We start from the raw sequence: 20,742 nt of genomic DNA on the forward strand, positions 1-20,742 counted from the left end.
AGAGTCACATGGCTAGGTACAGGTGTTGTCGGAGCCACCCACCTTCCAAAACCAGCAAAAGCTATCAGTACCGCCTAATCCACTCGGCTCTGCATCGCTTGATTCACTTAACTTTGAATCAGCGATTGCAAGGCCTCCAGAGTAATAACAACAGTCGGCTGATCTCTAGATGCCGACTGAGAAGCAGGCTCCGGAACCGCCACTGCTGGAGCAGTTCCTTCTACAGGCTGCCCCTCAATCCCCAGGTCCACATTGGACATTCTAGGGTCTAAACATTTTAACACTACCATATCTGGTACACACATAATTAAGTATTCATAATCAATTCTTTTAAACTTTCATACTATTCTTTCATACAATTTAGTCATACATCACTTACCTGACCGAGGTGAGATACCGTTGAGCTGGACTAAAGGGATCCATACTATCTATTCTAGACTGTCTACAGAACCTATAACCTAGGCTCTGATACCCACTTGTAACACCCGCTCATCGTCAACGCGATTCACAGGAGTTACTACTGACCTCGATAATAAACTCCGACAACCAATGATAAATTTCAAAAAAAATGTTTCCAAAAACATCAAGTAAAACATTTAAAACGAGTGCTATTTAAACTTAAAACAACCAAAGTAGATTCTTGACAGCGAAAGCATAAGTACACAAAACAGACACAGACATGGATTCCCAAATAGTTCCTAGCCCGCTGGTCTCGCCCTCGTCCTCGGTTGGCCTGCATCAACTAAATCTGGAAAGAAAAGTTAAAAATAATTTTGATGAGTAATTAAATTACTCAGTAAGTAGCCAACTTTATCTTTCATGAATTCATAACTAATCTTTCCAGGTGTTTTTAAATTTTATTCGTCATTGACTCCTAGTTTCTCTTACTAGGGTCATCTGTTCATTAATGAGGTATCTCAGCTACCTCCAGCTTAGCATAGCAAATGTTTTTAAGTTTTATTCGACATTGACTCCTAGCTTCTCTTACTAGGGTCATCTATTCATTAATGAGGTATCTCAGCTACCTCCAGCTAGGTTACTGACTCTCTCTCGATATGCTTATCTAGAATTTTCGGACTCGTATGTAAGACTCGCTCTCGGTCAAATACGGCCCGTCTACTAATTGCTCTGGCGGCCTGTTTATCTCATATACCAACGGTCAGGAGTACTCATGCTCCCTGACTTAGCACACAGCGCGTTGGCCAGGAACTCCGCGGGAATTAGTAGACTATCATACTCATATAAATAAGCCATAGCTCAACAACCAATAAGCATATCTTAGAGTCATAACCTTTCTATTAACATGCATAACATACTCACAGTTACTGCATGTTTTCATACATGTATCATGTTCAACACATAGAACATTCTGACAATCATTTATATCATGCTTACATCACAGGCAAGCAGTCACAATATACAATAAACACTCAATATCATCAAAGCTCATCATAACATATTAAGCTCTTAATCAGGTAAACAACATACTCACATGTTGTAAAACAAGATAAGAACTAGTTCAAAGGTCGATACGCTACTTACCTGGTTTCGAATCCCTTTCTCTCTTGATTGTACATTTAATAGGGTATTTCAACACAATTCCTTCCGATTAGACCTATATTTCACTATTTTCAAGGTAAGTATAGGTCAATCTAGGTAGAACAGGTCAAAACAAATCGAACGGGACAAACCGGGAACCCAAAATGATGCTTCACGCGCCCTCACGCGCCCTCACATCCTCGGTGTGTTTGTCCCACGCGCCAGGAGCACGCCCAGTCGCACACCCAGTCGCGGCCCCTCACGCGCTCCTTCTTCTTCCTTGCGTTTTCTGAAATTTTCCCATCTTTTCTGTTAATACCTACTATATCCCGAAGCCATATCTTCCTTCTACGATTCGAATTTCATCCTGATTCCTTCTACAAATTTATAGATCTCCTTATTACGATTCTAACAAGCCCTATTTCATAACTCATTATACAATATGAACCAAGATATCGAGATTTAAAGGTTCGGTGATATGGGTTTTTCGTTACCTTTGCGACAACCGCTTAAATCAGCTTAGTTCAGAGCTTCAATGGCTGAAAAGCCTTCACAATCGTCTCCCCATCCTCAGGTTTGCACGTTGTCACAACAAACGCCAAAGAACCTTAAGGTTTTGCCGGAAAACACGGATTATAACATTCTCTGTTTTCTGTTTCCCTCTTCCTCTATTTCTTCGATAATATTTGGTGCTTCCTCGTCGGCCTTGCCAACGCCAACCACCACCACCATCCATAACACTAACACAAAATAAAACCACCCTTCTTCATCCCACACCTCCATCTTCCTCTCTTTTCTTTCTTTTCCCTTCAATCCACCTGTCCATTCTTCCGTTCTCCATGGCAGCAGCTTCAAGCTGCTGCTGTCTTTTTCTTTTCTTTTCTTTTCTTTCTTTTTTTTTTTTAATTAATTAATTTATTTTTATTTTTATTTAATTTATTATTTTCGGGTTATTACAGAATATAACCACGTCGTGATGGATGGTAATGCCCTAGTAGTGACCTTTAACCTCTTGACATGGTGAAACATTACAAACGAGAGTGGGGTAGCTTTAGGAGCACTCCAAGAGTTAGAAGCACATTGTTGGATGGGAAATTCTAAGGAAGTATTCCAAAAGGACTCTAAGGTTTAGTATGTCTTAATCATCCACATAATGATGTGCATTGAGCAGATGTTCATAGTCACGATTAAGTAGAAAACCACGGAGACCATATGACAACTTGAGCAAGGTAAATGGACAAGAGAATGTCCTACTATGGGATTTGGGTATAAGAAACTTCCGGGGATGAAAAGTTTTAAAGAGGGAAGAATTTGTAACACTCAAATCCCGACAAAGATAGTCGGAGTTTATTTAGAGTCAGAAATTGAGGTTTTGACTTGCCTCAAGAACGGTAAGATTTCCAGTTCTTAAAGTGATCGTTGACTAGTAGTCAAGGTAGGAGAGAGATCTGAAGTTGTGATGTAATATAGGGAGTTGTCTCGAGATGTCAAACTTTTGTGTATTCTAGGTTTTTTTTTTTTGTTGTTGTTTTAATTTGTCTCCGGCTCCTTCTTCCCCATTTTGTAATAAATGAAGACCATCGGTCCGTAATTAATTTTTAATTGTCATTTAAATGAGTTGTTCGATTTTAACTTTCGTACAATTTTACCTTGTTTTATTATTTTATTGTACTTTTGTAAATAGGGTTCCAAGAAAAATATTTGCTTAGTAGGCCTACGTGCATGTGCTTCAATTTTGTGTAGAGAAGTATAATTAAAATAAAGTCTAAGGCCAAGAATTGATTTTAGATCCCACAAGACATAATAGATCAGGCATGTAATTGCATTTTTCAATGTGAAGAGTGTAGTCACTCATTAAGTATTTTTAGATACTCATTCTTTACCTAACAATTTTCAATTAAATACAAGGAACTTCTAGTATGACTACGACTTCTGTTATGGGATCCATAGAGTAGTGTTCTTCTAGATAGTTTTTTCACGTTGAATAATTTTTATATTATTTTAGACCGACTTGTTAAATTGTTCAATTGATTGTTTAAGGTTTAATTTGAGGCATATAAATGTTGAAAGTTTTATTTTTTTATTTTATTTTATTTTTTTATTCTCTATTGAAATTTGGGTAGTACACCTTAAACAAAAAGTTAAAATTATTCTATAAACAGTTTACCTTACTTACCATATTTTTTTTCTAATTGCTAAATATGGCTTTCTAAATAGCCCAATTGTTTCTTTAATTTTAGGACCTTAACAACAATAATATAATCCTTTTTTAGCTTTTACAATCACCCATGTTGAAAGTATATATATCAAGGCCTCCTCTCAATTCTCAATTCTAATGAGTTCTCTCTCTTTGAGAGCCTATTCGCATTCACATTTCTATTTTAAAAAAATACAATATCTTCTTGTCATATTACATTTATTTGAACAGAGATGGTGAATAGAATGAAAATGGGGTTGAAGTGGCACCAATAATTATCGTACCATATAAAAGGTTTTCAAGTTCTCCCAAATTAGAGACCATTGTTGAAGAAAGTCCGAAGAACTTTGAGGTTTTTTCCAAAGAGATGTTTATTTGTTCTTCCCCTTTGTTTATCTTTTCTATATTATGTCCTTTTGTATAGACAATATTCATATTAGTTTATGTTTGAATTACTCTCTTAGTTTTCCTATTCATAATTAATTTTTGTATTGACCATTGAGATCTTGTTTAGATAATTGCAAGAATCTAAACAATGGTCCAATTATTAAAATTTGTCCATAATTATTGTAGTTCATCTAAATGTATGTTTTGGGCTGAAATTTTTATTTACACCCAAATTATGATGCAACATAATTATATAAAATGATATTAGATTATTAAGTAAAAACATTATTAATATAAAGTAAACCAAACGTAATAAATCTTAATTACAATTTAGTAATAAGAAAATTAAATAATGATGAGGGTGATTATGACTATAAAAAGTAAAAAAAAAGTACTAATACTAAAGATTATTTGATGAATAATGATTCTTTTTAGAAATATTGTATTATTTTTTAATAGAAAAATATATTATATTTATTTTCATAACTCGAGTATTTACAAATATTTTAAAATGAGAAAATAAATATGCAACAGCTAATTTGGATGATGATGAATGGAGGACTTGAATTTATTGTTTCCAAAATGAATTATTGAAAGTTTGACTCTCCCTGCATTCATTGTAATAAAAATTTCTCATTCTTTACTTATTCATATGTTCGGCATACAAAGGCTCTTATATGAATTACGTATGGGGTGATAATTTCCGTCTCGAGTTCTATAGTTGTTTTAAATATAGCAAAAGAATTATTATGTGAAAGAAAATTTGACGGGATAGTAAAGTAAAAACCGAAGATAATAACGAAAGAAGTTTAAAAAAATTCTGAAATTCTACAAAAATGAATTTGGAAAAATAGTCCTGAAAGAACACAAATTAAAAAAATGACTGAAATCAAGAAGCACACAGATGGGCCTAAAGTTTTGAAATTACAAAATTAGCCTCAATAAGTTGGAAAATCAAGGAACTAACACACCAAGGGGACAAATTTCCAATTGTGCCAAATGTTTGCTGCATCATTGGGTTTGGCCGTTGAGGATCTTACATGGCCGGAGGATGATTGATTGGGTTGTTGAAGTGTGCTAGAAAGGTGCAACTGGCTTCCTCCTTGAGCTCCAATGAATCCAAAATTTACCCAATTCTTCAAACGCTATGTCGTCCCTACGTATTGTGTTTTATGGCTTGAAACTAGAAGGAATGGAGCAGGGAAAACTTCCTCTAACTTAGACAATAGCTCTGAGAGTCTAAATTTCATAAAATTCTCACAAGAACAATCACTAATACAAGAAATAATGGAGCTGAAACACTCCTAATTGATTATTGTTGGTACAAGTGAGGAAGGCATCAAAGAGTTCAAGCAACAAAGGATGAAAGAATTTGAGATGACTGATCTCGGGTTACTCACCTACTACCTCGGTATTGAAGTGGACCAAAGGAAAAATTGCATCATACTAAAGAAATCGGCCTATTCTGAGAAGGTGTTACAACAATTAAAATGACAGAGTGCAACCTGATCAAGTATCTAATGGATGCAAAGTTACAACTTGAAAAAAGATGCTAAAGGAAGTTTGGTGAATTCCACTGTGTATAGGTGCGTCATCGAAAGTCTGAGGTACTTGACTCATACTTGTCTGAACCTTTCATCGGTTGTTGGAATGATGAGTAGGTACATGAAAAAACCTACAATGATATATCATCTAAAGGTTAAGTACATTCCCCACTATGTGAAGGAAATCACAAGCTACGAACTAAAGTATCAAAGAGGGCAAGGTTCTGAAGAACTAGTTAGTTTTATCGATAGTAATTTAATTGGAAACATTGACGATAAAAAAAGCACCACAAGAATGACATTTTATCTCAACATAAATTCGATCTCTTGGCAATCTTAGAAGTAGCGAACTTTGGGCACTATCTTCCTATGAGGACAAGTTTATGGCTGCAACTGCGGCATCATGCCAAGCATTATGGCTGAGAAAATTGTTGAGCGAAGTGACCAAAAGTGAATCAAAATCGGTAACTCTCTCTGTCGATAACAAATACACGATTGCATTGATGAAGAATCAAGTATTTCATGAACGCAGCAAACACATTGATACTCTCTTTCACTTCATCCATGAGTATGTCGAGAAGAGACAGATTGTAGGAGTTCATATGCACCAGAGAGCTACATGCGGATATTCTAACCAAGACCCTAGTAATGGTAAGTAACCAATGGTGGAGCAAGTTTAGTGATTTATTTAGGAACTTCTTAGTAGTTTTTAATGTAAGAGAAAGTTTAGGAAATTTGTCAGTATTTTCGCCACTATAAATACTCATTACATGTAAGCTCTATTCACAACCACAAAGAGATTACATATCCCTAGAATTATTGGTAATGATTGGGATGTTAAAATTTTAAGTTTTTTTTTAAATATTGGGTTAAATTAGGTACCAAATTGTTATTTTTAACTATATGTCATCTGAGGGGCAAACTAAGGTGGTTAATAGAACATTACCAAGTGTTGGTTAGGGTTATTATTTTTAAGAATATTAAATCTTGGGACGAATGTTCGTATTTAATCTATTTATGCCTCTTGATTTGCTTCCTATTCCTTCTAATATTTTTTTGAGTGAAGCCTCCATAAGTAAGAAAAATTTGATCAAAACCCTACGCAAAGAGGTGAAGGAGAGAATTGAGAAACAAAATTTCAAAGTTGGTTCAAGCGTTAACAAAGGATGGAAAGAACTCATTTTTAAATCCAGTGACAGGGGCTGGATACATTTTCGCAAGGAGCGATACTCATAATAAATGAAGACAAAGTTACATTCAAGAGGGGATGACCCTTACCAAGTTCTTGAAAGAATTAACAATGCCTATAAAATTGATCTTCTTGGAGAATTTTCAGTACATTCTACTTTCAATGTTGCTGACTTGAGTCATTTTGACATACATGATGATTTTCCTGATTCAAGGACCAATCCTTTTGAAGAGGGGGAGGATGACTAGAATCATGTTGTTTCAAATGTTCCAACTAGATATATTACACGATTCAAGACCAAGAAAATTCAACAAACATTCATTCTTTATCTACACAATTTGATAGGCTTTGTTCAAAGTGACAAACTAATTTCAATTGAGGAAGGACATTTGGAGCTTTAGAAGAATATTTGGACCGTTTAAGTTAAGAATGAGATTGTTATAAATAGCAATTGATTGATAATTAATTTACAAATATATTTATTATTTTAATTCCATAACTTTTTGTACTGGGACAAAAGATGGGAAGTTACTTGTAAAAATGGTCATAACTTCTCTTTCATTAGACATTTGAAGGGTAGTGGGGAGTAACTTACCTATCATGACCACTAACTAGTTTTAGTGAACATTTGAAGAGTTGGAAGTTTCTTTTGTGGAGAGACATAAATACCCACAAATTAATATGTAAAAGGGAGATTTTGGATGAATGAAATTAAGCTCTCAAGTTAAGACATTCACCCTTAGAAATTTGAGCATCGTCAAGTCGATTGTAGAGTGACTCAATTTAGAACAACGTTTCAAATCTTGCTTCTAGATCTTTGATCTCTGGTAATCTAATTCTAGGCTTATCTTTTAGTTGATACGAATTTTGTATAACTAGTGTTAATTTCTTAGGTTCAAGGGTTCTTGTTTCAACAAAAGATTGAATCTTTTAGAATGTGATATAGGGTTCCAAAAACAATATTTTTCTAGTGGGCCCACATACGTGTGCATCAAATTTGGGTAAAGAAGTACAACACATCTATTTATACCATCAAAAAAATAAAAGTAGAGCTCAATGTTAAGACATGATCTTAGATCCCACGAGACATGATAGACATTGCATATGATTGCATTTTCCAATGGGATCACTCACTAAGTATTTTTAAATACTCATTCTTTTCCTAACATTTTCAGTTAAAGACAAGGGACGTCTAGTCAGATGACGACTTCTGTTATGGAGTCCATGGAATAGTGTTCTTCTAGATAGTTTTTTTACGTTGAAATTTTTTTATGTTATCTTAGACCGGCATGTTAAGTTGTTTGATTCATTATAAACCTAGCTTAAACATAGGCTCCCTTGATGAAGATGCAATTAGTACGGTAGTTTTTAATTTAAGGCACATAAATCTAGAAAGTTTAAGCTAAACAAAGGGTAAAATGTTAGCTTTAAATGATATTCTTATCAAAACTTTGGGAAGTTAGAAACTCTAGTGATATTCCATATTTTAGATTGAAATTTGGGCATTACACCTTAAAACAAAATTATTCTATAAACAGTTTATCTTACAATATTTTTTCTAATTTCTAAATATGACTTCTAAATAGCTCCAACTGTTTGTTTAATTTTAGGACCTTGCCAACTATAATACAATCCTTTTTTAGCCTTTACAATCACCCATCTTCAAAGTGTATATATATATATCAATCCTCACATTTCTTCTTCTCAACTCTAATTAGTTCTCTTTAAAAGCATATCCATTCAAAAAACACAATATTTTTTTGTCATACTACATTCATCTAAACAAAGATGGTGAATAGAATGCAAAATTGGGTTGAAGTGGCACCAATAATTCTCGTACCATATAAAAGGTCTTCAAGTTCTCCCAAATTAGAGACCATTATTGAAGAAAGTTCCAAGAACTTGAAGGTTTTTCCAATGAGATCTTTATTTGTTCTTCCCATTTGTTTGTCTTTTCTATATTATGTCCTTCTATATAGACAATATTCATATTAGTTACAGCATGTGATACGAACGTCGACCAATTACAAGGATAAGAATCAAGAAGTTACAACAAGCTTTACTCACTAATATTCAAGCTATGGTGAGCTCATCAAAGGAACAAGCTTTAGTCACTTATATTCAAGTTATGTGAGCTCATTAGAGAAAATTCTAGAAGATGTTAAAGTCCTTCCCAATATGATGTGTAAAGTTGAGCTTTAAGATAAAGTGCATTAAATGCATTTTAACTTGCATTTAATGAACTCGTAGTTGAATTTATGGAACTTAGTCCAATGATGTTAAGGTTATTCTGTTTGTCATTTAAGCTAGTTTTTAATGGGAGTTAAGTTATATTGTAACCCACGTAGGTTACCATATTTCATCATTTACTAGTCATTTTAATATAGAGGTGATGAGTATTTCTCATTAACTAGCCATTTTAATATGGATGTTATGTGTATTTAACTCACATTTGTTAAAGGTTGTCAAAGGCTCTATAAAGTCTTCTTTTATTTCAATGTAAACATCACATTTTGGAATTGAAAAGAATAGAGTTTCTATTTTAGTTATATTGAGAACTATGTTTTCACTTTGAAAATTTTTGTGTCTAGGACTTGCATGCTAGAGTCATTTTAATCAAATCTCTTATGCAGTGATTTGAATCACGAGTTTAGAAACGAGTTTTCTTTACTTTTCATCTTGATCATCAAGGTAATCTATTCCAAAAATTTCTCTTATTTCATAACCGGATGTATGTTATATAAAATTACAATTATGCCTCTAGGTTGAAATTTTTTAGTTGTATGTTGTTTCATGTAATATGCAAAGCTAGAAAGAGAATATGCCTGACTAGAATATGAGTTGAGCAATATGGATGAATAAATTACATAAAAGGTAAGAAATAACATAATTTCTACCATGATTAGATTTGTAATTAATGTTGTTATAAATATATATATATATATATATATATATATATATATTTTTGCTGTATTAGAAAAGAGGATGAGCTATTGTGATCTATGCTCCAGGCAATTGATGGATGTTATCTCCCCATTGAGATTGTTTGTTTGTTTGTTTTCATGAATGCTTTAATTTATGTTTTTAGTGCTTTCGGTAGTTGATAAAATATCTTCCTAATAGGATTGCATGAATATTTAGAATATATATACCATGCGAAAGACAACCAAACTATGTTTAGGGTGCTACAGCTATAGCAATTTACATGTTGACCTAGGATAATACGCTTCTGATGGATATTGCACCCCAAGATCGTGAACGATTAGAGGTTTAGACCTATGTGCACCCATATATTAGTTTAACCCCAAGGAGCTAACCTGGAATGTCCTAGAAACAATAGATGGGGTTGTAAATGCCCTTAAACTCCTAGTGGATCTCCACGACATCAAAGTATGATAAAGTTAGTAATATGTACAAAGTCATCAATTGAACAGTGCCATTAGAGCCTCCACTAACCTTTTCATTCTGAGACTCGTATCATGGAGTTACACTTCAGTACCCGTACCATCAACCATGGCATGGGGCATGTTAAGGTTGTGAGACCTAACAATTTCGTTGGATTACCTTGCAAAACAGATTCATCTTAAGATAGGCTTTGGGATCACGCGGGTAGTACAAATCTTTCTTGAGAGAGAATGTGGGATCACGCAGGTAACCCTGGTAGCTGGAAAGCACAAGGGTTATTCCTCCAACCTTGGTTGACTATATGGCCATGTGGGAAGGGTTTTCTAGCTAACCTCCCATGGAGGACGAGCAAGCTAGCGCACACTATACCGTCCCCACTAGAGAGAGAGTTCAATCAGGTAGCGCCTCAACTCGGGATATCAGTTTCACATTGGATAGATAGAGTAAGCTACTTTAAGACCAAGAAAAGTAAAGTAGTTCACTCCAGAGAAGGGACTAGTTGCTTGACAGATCTTGGACGCTAGGAAAGGGTGAACATCCTCCTTCTAATGCAACATTGGTATGTGAGGAAATGAAGTATAGCTCGAAACTTCGAAGAACCCCAGATTCTCAGATAGCAATAGAGTCTAACCTAGAGCTTCCTAAAACCTAGAGTAAAGCCCGTGAATACCAACTATGTTAAGGATGCGATGAGAGCCTATAAGTAGGTTGCTTACTGAGTATATTTATATTTGCCCATTTTTCTTTTCTTTTTCATGAGTTCCTAGCCTGTTTGGTAAAGGTAGAGGAGCATTTCGAGAGCTAGGTGGTCACAGAGGAGTTGTTCTGGAGCATCAATTCATCTTTGTATTTGTTCGTTTTGTATTTTGTTTTTAATTGTATCCTAAACCAATTTTTTACTTTGTAATAAATTTATATAACAAATTCTTTTAATTGGATTTTGTTTTGTACTTGTTGATGGTGTTGTCTGTCTTTATTCTGTTTTAAAATTTTACAAGATTTTCATCTTTCATTTTTATTCTATTTAGTTTTGTCACTTTCTTTTTAGCTATAATTCGAGATTTGAAATGGAGTTATGACATATTAGTATCAGAGTAGCGAATTTTAGGTCATGTAGACTTTTTCTTTGGGTAGAGAGTCATAAACCTTTTTATGATCAGTTATACAATCTTACCCTATATAATGTAAGACCTCTATAAATTTGATTTATGTTTTTTTGTAACGATTTATAGATATACGGTTATGATAATTGTGAATGTTCGAGAAGAACTTCCCGTGTATGAAACTACGCATTTCAGTACGAATCAGGCCATCGCCAATGGATTAATTTTGTAATAATAATTAACCAAAAAAAAAAAAAAGGAATTGATAGTAAAAAGTTTCTATCAGCCTTTTGGACTTGGTGTCTTGGGGGTTTAGATGAACAATAACCAAAAATTTTCCCTTCCAAAAAAAAAAAAAAAAAAATTCAAAGAGAGGTTGATAAATACTTTTCGTGAAGATATCAACAACCTAGTTTGGAGGAGGCGTAGAGAAACACTTTCTTGGCCATCGAAAATTGCAGAGGGATCACCACTCAGCGGCGATGCTACCTTGGCTTCGGTGAGAATATGTCTAACCCATGAAAAGGGATCGTCGCTCAACGACGATGCTGCCTTGGCTCTTGTGAGAATATGTCTAACCCCAAGAACTAGAAGGGGGAACCTAGAGCAAGGGACAAAGACAATGTTGAAGCCGGAAAAGTCGTCACATTGGGCGAAAGAACCAATTTTGGCGAGAAGGGCAGCCGGAAGAGTCGCCACATTGGGCGAAGGAGCCAATTTTGGCAAGAAGGGCAGCGGCAACTTGGTTGGCGAAGAGGCCAGTGCGGCACCAGGATTCAGAAGGTAAATCTCTGCAAAAGGATGATGGGCTTGTCGAGATTCTGTATATTTCTGAAGAGAACATTGATGAGGATCCTGAGATTAGGGTTTCTTTGAAGGATGACCGGAAGATTGGGAAGAAAATAAAATAGACTATGTTGGTTAAGGGAAAATCGATTGGGTTGGAAAAGGTGAGGTTGTATGTACAGAGTATGGCGAAAGGTGATTTGGAGGTCAATAGGGTGGAGCGAGAGTAATCAATCGGCTCCGCTTGTAGTAGCCATGGAGACTGCCCCTGCGACGTCAAAGCCAGCAGGGGTGGTGGAGAAGAAGATGAGTAGGGTTCAAAAGATTTGAAAAGAAAGGATCAGGGTTGCTAAATGGAAAGAGCTCTGGTACCATGTGAATGTTTGCATAATCCACCATACTTGGTGTGAAAGTTATCTTATTTATAATCAAATAAATTACATGGATATGGGAAGAGTAATAAATGGAAATAACAATAAATGAAAAGATACCTATGCTAAGAAGGCAAATATTTGATATTTGCCTTATAATAAAATATCAAATATGATATATATGGTAAACTATAATTTATTACTAAATATTCTTAACAATAATGTTTTAGGGCATTAAAGAGTGAATGTTAACACTGTAAGATTATTCTAGATATGAGTTATAATGTATATATACGGAGATGAAGCGATAAGGGTCATGAGACAGTAGACTAGTAGTAAGGAGAAAGAGAGTCGACACCATAGAGTGTGAAACGTCAACCCATTCATTTGGGTATGAGATACCTTTAGGCCAAGTATCAAATAAGGAGTTACCTATGACAAAAATTTATGTGATCATAACTCTTAAAGACAAGCATGCCTCCATTCAGATTGCATTGAAGGCCCGGACATAATAGTTCTTTCAGACAACAATGACCACTAGGGAAATTAAGTACCCATGAGCCTATGATGGCCACAACCGAGTTTTGGATAAGATGGAATTTTGAGAAATATGTATCATTAGTCTTTAGAGAGGAGCTACAGAGGTCATGGCTCCAAGATTTAAGTTGTAGTCTTGAGAGATTAAGTTCAAGTTATAGACATTTAGGAGTGTGTAAGGTGCATCATGCCATTAATGAGTTATGGGATGATTAACATAACTAGTGAAGGATCGTCTAAGAGATTATAAGTTTGCAAATGACTTCAGAGGAGAAGCCCATGCTCAGTAACAACACGTGGTTGTCAGGATTACGTGACAACATTCTAAGTCGTCCTTCGGATTGGACAAGCATGATCACAAAGTAAAGGATGTTGAACTTTTAGGGTAGACCATTTAACTTTGGATTCGATGGAAACAGAAATTGGATCAAACTATGGTCACACCTCCATGGTCTAAGGAGAGCAAAGACCAGATGCCGTGAAAATAAGAACCTATCTTCGAATGGGTTATATGGACTACAAAGAGTTGAAGTTCGGTTTCACTTACATACTTACATACAAGATACTTATGATACATCTCAAGAAAAAGCCGAGCCTCTGGACAACACAAATCAAGAAACTACCTTAGTGGTAGTAGTGTTCCTAATGGGCAAACAGGTAAGGCTAGCATGAGACATAGTTTGTCATAAGAGATACCTAGACATAGGATATTACGCCTAATTGTAGAGAAAGCATTCCAGAGCTTAAGAAAATCTAACCACGAAACTAGAGTTTATAGAAAATTCCTTAGGATCTCGTATAGGAAACCTGAGAGGATGTCGTGCTCAAAAGAGCTGGTGAAGAGATATCACAACCATAAGATGCACGACTAGGTTAGCTAAAAAACATTATGAGAGCTAGCTTAGGTGAACACAAAAGACTTATGTAAGGATTATCAACATCCAAATAGCCATACTTCACTCAGATGAGTATCAATGCTCAAGCAAGCTACGAAACGGGACGATACACAAAGCATACACCAACATGAAGGTAGGTTAAGAGGAACACCTAAAGAGAGCTCATACAGTGTTAAGAGTGCACCAATTGTACACAAAGTTCTTGAAGAGCGAGTTTTTGGCTGTAGGAAGAGGCCTTTCTAGGTCGCGAGGCACCAAGTAAGGGTATCAAGTATACCATGCAACATACATGTTCAGAGGTGTACTGCCTTGAAGAGTATCAAGTACACCATGTCACATACATGCTCAGAGGCATGACACACTTTAGAAGAAAAGTGCCTTGAAGATTCTCAATATCGAGGAATAGCTAGTGACGTATTCCCAGTTCAAAGACGCCTACTTAATGAAATACTATCCATTTGTATCCAAGCTCATGAATTAAGTAGCCTTCCTTGATCCGTTTTAGGGTGAGAAGACAATCAGACAGTACGACCTAGTGCCTAATAGATTTGCAAGGTTTGTGCTAGAGTTGGTCAATACAAAGAAGAATTTGGACCGCTTCATCGTGGGTCCTAATAGGAGATCCAGAACCTGAGATAACCAGACACATAAGCATTGCGCAATGAAATAATGATTGATATACTCACTTGGATTAGAGCCTATTGAGTCAATGTGATTATAACCACGCCGTGATCGATGGTAATGCCCTAGTAGTGATCTTTAAACTCCTGACAGGGTGAAACGTTACAAACGAGAGTGGGGTAGCTTTAGGAGCACTCCAAGAGTTCCAAAAGGACTATGAGGTTTAGTATGACTTAATCATCCACATAATGATGTGCATTGAGCAGATGTCCATAGTCACGATTAAGTAGAAAACCACGGAGACAATATGACAACTTGAGCAAGGTAAATGGATAATAGAATGTCCTACTATGGGATTCGGGAATAAGAAACTTCTGGGGATGAAAATTTTTAAAGAGGGAAGAATTTGTAACACTCCAGTCCCGACAAAGAATTCAATACCCAATATTTTCTTTTAAGCTTGAACTTTCAGGATTTTATTAAGGGTCATAGACGAATAATTTCAAGTCAAGGCGGAAGAGAAAAATTCTATGAAAAATTCTATGAAAGTCATTAAAATTATCAAAGAAAATAGTGAAAGAATTGGAAAAAAGTTGGCCAAAGTCAATTGGACCATTATTCTCCCCTTTCCTAATTAAGGGTCTGGATCACTCATAAGCAATATGTTAATGAAGAAGAAAATGAAAGAATGATGAAAAAGGAAATAAAAAAGAGAGCGGATTTGGAGAGAGAAATATAGAGAAAAACTAAAATATGTCAAGAGTTCCTTCAAAAGATCTCTTCAGATGATTGAGAAATGTTATTTGTTCACGTTTTTTTATATGATGTTTTTAGAGAGATTTTGACACAAGTTTCATAAAGATCATCAGAGTTTATTCGAGTCAGAAATTGAGGTTTTGACTTGGCTCAGGAACGGTAAGATTTTCAGTTCTTAAGGTGATCGTTGACTAGTAGTTAAGGTACGAGAGAGATCTGAAGTTGTGATGTAATATAGGGAGTTGTCTCGAGATGTCAAACTTTTGTGTATTCTAGGTTTTTTTTTTTTTTTTTTTTTTTTTTTTTGTTTTAATTTGTATCCAGCTCCTTCTTCCCCATTTTGTAATAAATGAAGACCACCGGTTGGTAATTAATTTCGAATTGTCATTTAAATGAGGTGTTGTTCGATTTTATCTTTCGTACAATTTTACTTTATTTTATTATTTTATTGTACTTTTGTAAATAGGGTTCCAAGAAAAATATTTGCTTAGTGGGCCTACGTGCATGTGCTTCCATTTTGTGTAGAGAAGTATAATTAAAATAAAGTCTAAGGCCAAGAATTGAGTTTAGATCCCACCCGACATAAAAGACTATGCATGTGATTGCATTTTTCAATGTCACTCCCTAAGTATTTTTAGATACTCATTCTTTTCCTAAAAATTTTCAGTTGAATATAAAGAACTTTTAGATGGACTACGACTTCTGTTATGGGATCCACAGAGTAGTGTTCTTCTAGATAGTTTTTTCATGTTGAATAATTTTTATATTATTTTAGACAGGCTTATTAAATTATTCGATTGATTGTGTAAGGTAGTTTTTAATTTGAGGCATATAAATCTTGAAAGTCTTGTTTGTTCATGTTTTTTTTTGGACAATGTTAAGTTGTTTTAAATGATATTCTTGTGGAAACTTTGGGTTAAAGTGAGAAACTCTAGTGATATTCCTATTTTAGATTGAAATTTGGGTAGTACACTTAAAACAACATTTAACAAAAAGTTAAAATTATTCTACAAACAGTTTACCTTAACTACAATATATATTTTTTTTTTTTCCTAATTGCTAAATATGGCTTTCTAAATAGCTCCAATTGTTTCTTTAATTTTGGGACCTTAACAACAATAATATAACCTTTTTTTAGCTTTCACAATCACCGATGTTGAAATTATATATTTCCCCAAGTAAGAGCCTATTCACTTCCACATCTCTATTAAAAAAACACAATTTCTTCTTTTCATATTACATTCATTTGAACAGAGATGGTGAATAGAATGAAAAATGGGGTTGAAGTGGCACCAATAATTCTCGTACCATATAAAAGGTCTTTAAGTTCTCCCAAGTTAGAGACCATTGTTGAAGAAAGTCCAAAGAACTTTGAGGTTTTTCCAAAGAGATGTTTATTTGTTCTTCCCATTTGTTTATCTTTTCTATATTAGACAATATTCATATTAGTTTATGTTTGAATTACTCTCTTTAAGAATCAACTTTAGTATGGATTATTAAGATCTTGTTTAAAAAACATTGGCAAGAATCTAAACAACAATTTTAGGTCAAATCATTAAAATTTTGGCAAGAATCTAAACAACAATTTTAATGGTCAAATTATTAAAATTTGTCCTTAATTATTAAAACCTAAACAACAATTTTGGCAAGTATTTACAAATATTTTAAAATGAGAAAATAAATATGCAAGAGCTAATTTGGATGATGATGAATGGAGGACTTGGATTTATTGTCTCCAAAATGAATTATCGAAACCTTAACTCTCCATGCTTTAATTATAATAAAAATTTCTCATTCTTTACTGGTTCATATGTTCGGCATCCAAAGGCTCTTACATGAATTATGTATGGAGTGATAATTTCAGTCCCGAGTTCTATAATCGTTTTAAATGTAGCACAAGAATTATTCTATCAAAGAAAATTTGACGCGATAGTAAAGTAAAAACGGAAAATAATAAGGAAAGAAGTTTAAAAAAATTCTGAAATTCTCAAAAATGAATTTGGAAAAATAGTCCTCAAAGAACACAAATTAAAAAAAATGACTGAAATCAAGAAGCACACAGATGGGCCTAAAGTTTTGAAATTACAAAAATAGCCTCAATAAGTTGGAAAATCAAGGAACTAACACACCAAGGGGACAAATTTCCAATTGTAACAATTGTTTGCCGCATCATTGGGTTTGGCCATTGTGGATTCTACATGGCCGGAGGATGATTGATTGGGTCGTTGAAGTGTGTTAGAAAGGTGCAGGTGGCTTCCTCCTCGAGCTCCAATGAATCCAAAATGTACCCAATTCTTCAAACGCTATGTCGTCCCTCCCTATTGTGTTTTATCGCTTGAAACTTGAAGGAATTGAGCCGGGCAAATTGTTAGGTTATCGAGCGCTGCTTATTTATAGCTTGGTCAACGGTTATATCTGGTAAAGCTATATTTGGTAAAGCTATATCGGGTAAAACTAAATAGATGGTTAAATTGGTAAAGCTATATATACTAAATAGCTATATATAGTAAACTGAACTATATATATATCCCGTCCGGTAGAGCTTTGAAAATGTAACTTTCTATTCTCTGTATTCTCTCTTGTTGTACATACTTGAAGTCATCAATACAAATTCCTTTAGCCAGAGTTCTCCTTGCATTTTCTCTCTCCTGTTCTTTGTGTTCATCTAGATCGAGTGTGTGCGTTGTTGTGCGATCCTAACAATTGGTATCAGAGCTAGGTTGAAGTCGCCACGATCTGTGATGATGGAAAGTTCAAAGATTGGAATTGAGAAGTTCGATGGATCCGATTTCAGTTTCTGGAAGATGCAGATTGAAGATTATCTGTTCCAGAAAGATCTTCACGAACCCCTGTTGGGAGTGATGTCGGATACCATGACCACAGAGCAGTGGAAGCTCAAGGATCGAAAAGCCTTAGGGATGATCCGGTTGACGCTATCCAGAAACGTAGCGTTTAACATCATCAAAGAGAAGACAACGTCAGATCTGATGAAGGCGCTGTCGAATATGTACGAAAAACCGTAGGCTATGAACAAGGTGTATTTGATGCGGAGATTGTTCAATCTACAGATGTCTGAAGGTGGATCTGTTGTGGATCATATAAATGAATTCAATATGATCGTAAGTCAACTGAGTTCGGTGGAAATTAATTTCGAAGATGAAATTAAAGCATTGATTTTGATGTCATCTTTACTCAAGTCGTGGGATACTGTTGTTGCCGCAATCAGCAGTTCCCGAGGATCTGATAAACTGAAGTTTGGTGAAATTCGAGATGTAGTTCTCAGCGAAAGTATTCACAAACGAGAAACTGGAGATTCATCAGGCAGTGCTCTCAGTGTTGACCAACGGGGAAGAAGTAAACCGAAGGGCCCAAACAAAGGGCGATCAAAATCAAAGAACCGAGAAAAATCTCAAAATAGACCAAATGTAATGTGTTGGAATTGTGAAGAAAAAGGTCACTTTCGGACAGGTTGTACAAGATCAAAGAGGAACCAGAATCATAAATCTGGAGATGATGATGATTCTATAAATTCAGCAGAAGACATTGGGGATGCTCTAATCCTCAGCGTGGACAATTCGATTGAATCTTGGATTTTGGATTCAGGTGCATCTTTTCAGTCATCTCCAAATAAAGAGTTGTTCCGGAATTTCAAGTCTGGAAATTTCGAGAAGGTTTATCTTGCCGACAATAAAAATTTGGAGATTAAAGAAAAAGAAGATGTCTGCATAAAAACTCCAGCAGGAAATCAGTGGACATTAAAGAATGTCAGATATATTCCTGGTCTCAAAAGGAACCTGGTCTCTATTGGTCAGTTGGACAGCACAGATTATGCAACAAAGTTAGGGAAGAGTTCGTGGAAGATTATGAAGGGTGCTACGATGGTAGCACGTGGCTCAAAATCTGGAACCTTATACACCACTGCAGGGTGTATGAACACAACTGCTGTTGCTGAGAGTGCTTCAAATTCAAGTCTATGGCACAATAGACTTGAACATATGAGCGCGAAAGGAATGAAGAGGCTGGCTGCGAAAGGAGTTTTAGAAGGTCTGAAATCTGTTGATGTGGGTCGTTGTGAGAACTACGTTATGAGCAAGCAGAAACGAGTTAGCTTCACAAGGACTGCCAGAGAATTGAAGAAAGTGCGGTTGGAAATGGAACCATATGTGGAGCAAGGTTCGACGAAGCAAGTGGAAGTTGAGCTTGAGTTGCAGGAAAACTCATTTAGTGATGTTGTAGCAGATACTCATGAAACTCCTAAGACCACTGCTGAGGAACTAGATGTGGAGAAAGGTTCCAAGACAACAAAGCAAGTGGGAGTTGAGGTTGAGTTGCGGAGAAAATCACCTAGTGATCTTGTGGCAGATACTCAACAAACTCCCGAGGTTGTTGCAGAGGAACCAGCAGTAAAGCAAGTGACACCTGAATCGGTGTTGAGAAGATCATCCTGTACTATTAGAGTACCAGATATGTATGTACCTTCATTACACTATCTGTTGTTGATGAAATGGAACCAGAGCCCTTTGATGAGGCCCTACAGTTAGAGGATACAACCAAGTAGGAGCAAGCCATGGATGATGGGATATCTAGGCTTCAAAAATGCGTTATACTGAGGCTGAGTACGTGGCAATAGCTGAAGCTGGAAAGAAGACGATATGGATGACTGACTATCTGGAAGAATAGGCAAGAAGTAGCACGAAGATATTCTTTATAGAGATAGTCAGAGTGTCATACAGTTGGCGAAGGAACCTGGTCTATCATTTAAAGAGAAAACACAGAAGACGATACCATTTCACTTGCAGGTTAGTGAAAGATGGTGATATGTTTGGAGAAGATAGAAGGTGCAAAGAATCCAGCAAACATGTTGACAAAATGTGTTGATGTTGGAATATTGAGGTTGTGCAAAGCCTCAATTGATATGGTGCCATGAAGATGCTCATGGTCGTTTGAGAATGAAATTCTTGGTTGACTAGATCAGTCTCCAAGTGGGAGAATTGTTAGGTTATGGAGCCTGCTACTTATTTATAGCTTGGTCAACGGTTATATCTGGTAAAGTATATTTGGTAAAGCTATATCCGATAAAACTATATATGGTAAATAGCTATATATAGTAGATGGTTAAATCTGGTAAAGCTATAATATAGTAAACTGAACTATATATATATCCCGTCCGGTAGAGCTTTCAAAATGTAATTTTATATTCTCTGTATTCTCTCTTGCTGTACATACTTGAAGTCATCAATACAAATTCCTTTCACCAGAGTTCTCCTTGCATTTTCTCTCTCCTGTTCTTTGTGTTCATCTAGATCGAGTGTGTGCATTATTGTGCGATCCTAACACAAACTTCCCCTACCTCACTGCTTTGGACAAGAGTTTAGAGAGTCTAAATTTCATGAAATTTTCACAAGAACAAT

At 35.4% G+C, this 20,742-nt stretch overlaps 1 long non-coding RNA gene across 1 annotated transcript; it reads right to left on the reverse strand.

Moving 5' to 3' along the window:
- Positions 1–535: 535 nt before the first annotated feature.
- On the reverse strand, positions 536–2,454 carry LOC147790148 (uncharacterized). The gene is made up of 4 exons (XR_015422859.1): positions 2,034–2,454; positions 1,692–1,828; positions 1,543–1,615; positions 536–748 (listed from the first exon to the last, which is right to left on the reverse strand). It is a non-coding gene; the product is annotated as an uncharacterized LOC147790148 (long non-coding RNA).
- Positions 2,455–20,742: the final 18,288 nt, after the last annotated feature.

The sequence above is a fragment of the Cucurbita pepo genome, chromosome 11 (genome assembly GCF_057944985.1).
Source record: "Cucurbita pepo subsp. pepo isolate OVF chromosome 11, ASM5794498v1, whole genome shotgun sequence".
NCBI lineage: Eukaryota > Viridiplantae > Streptophyta > Magnoliopsida > Cucurbitales > Cucurbitaceae > Cucurbita > Cucurbita pepo.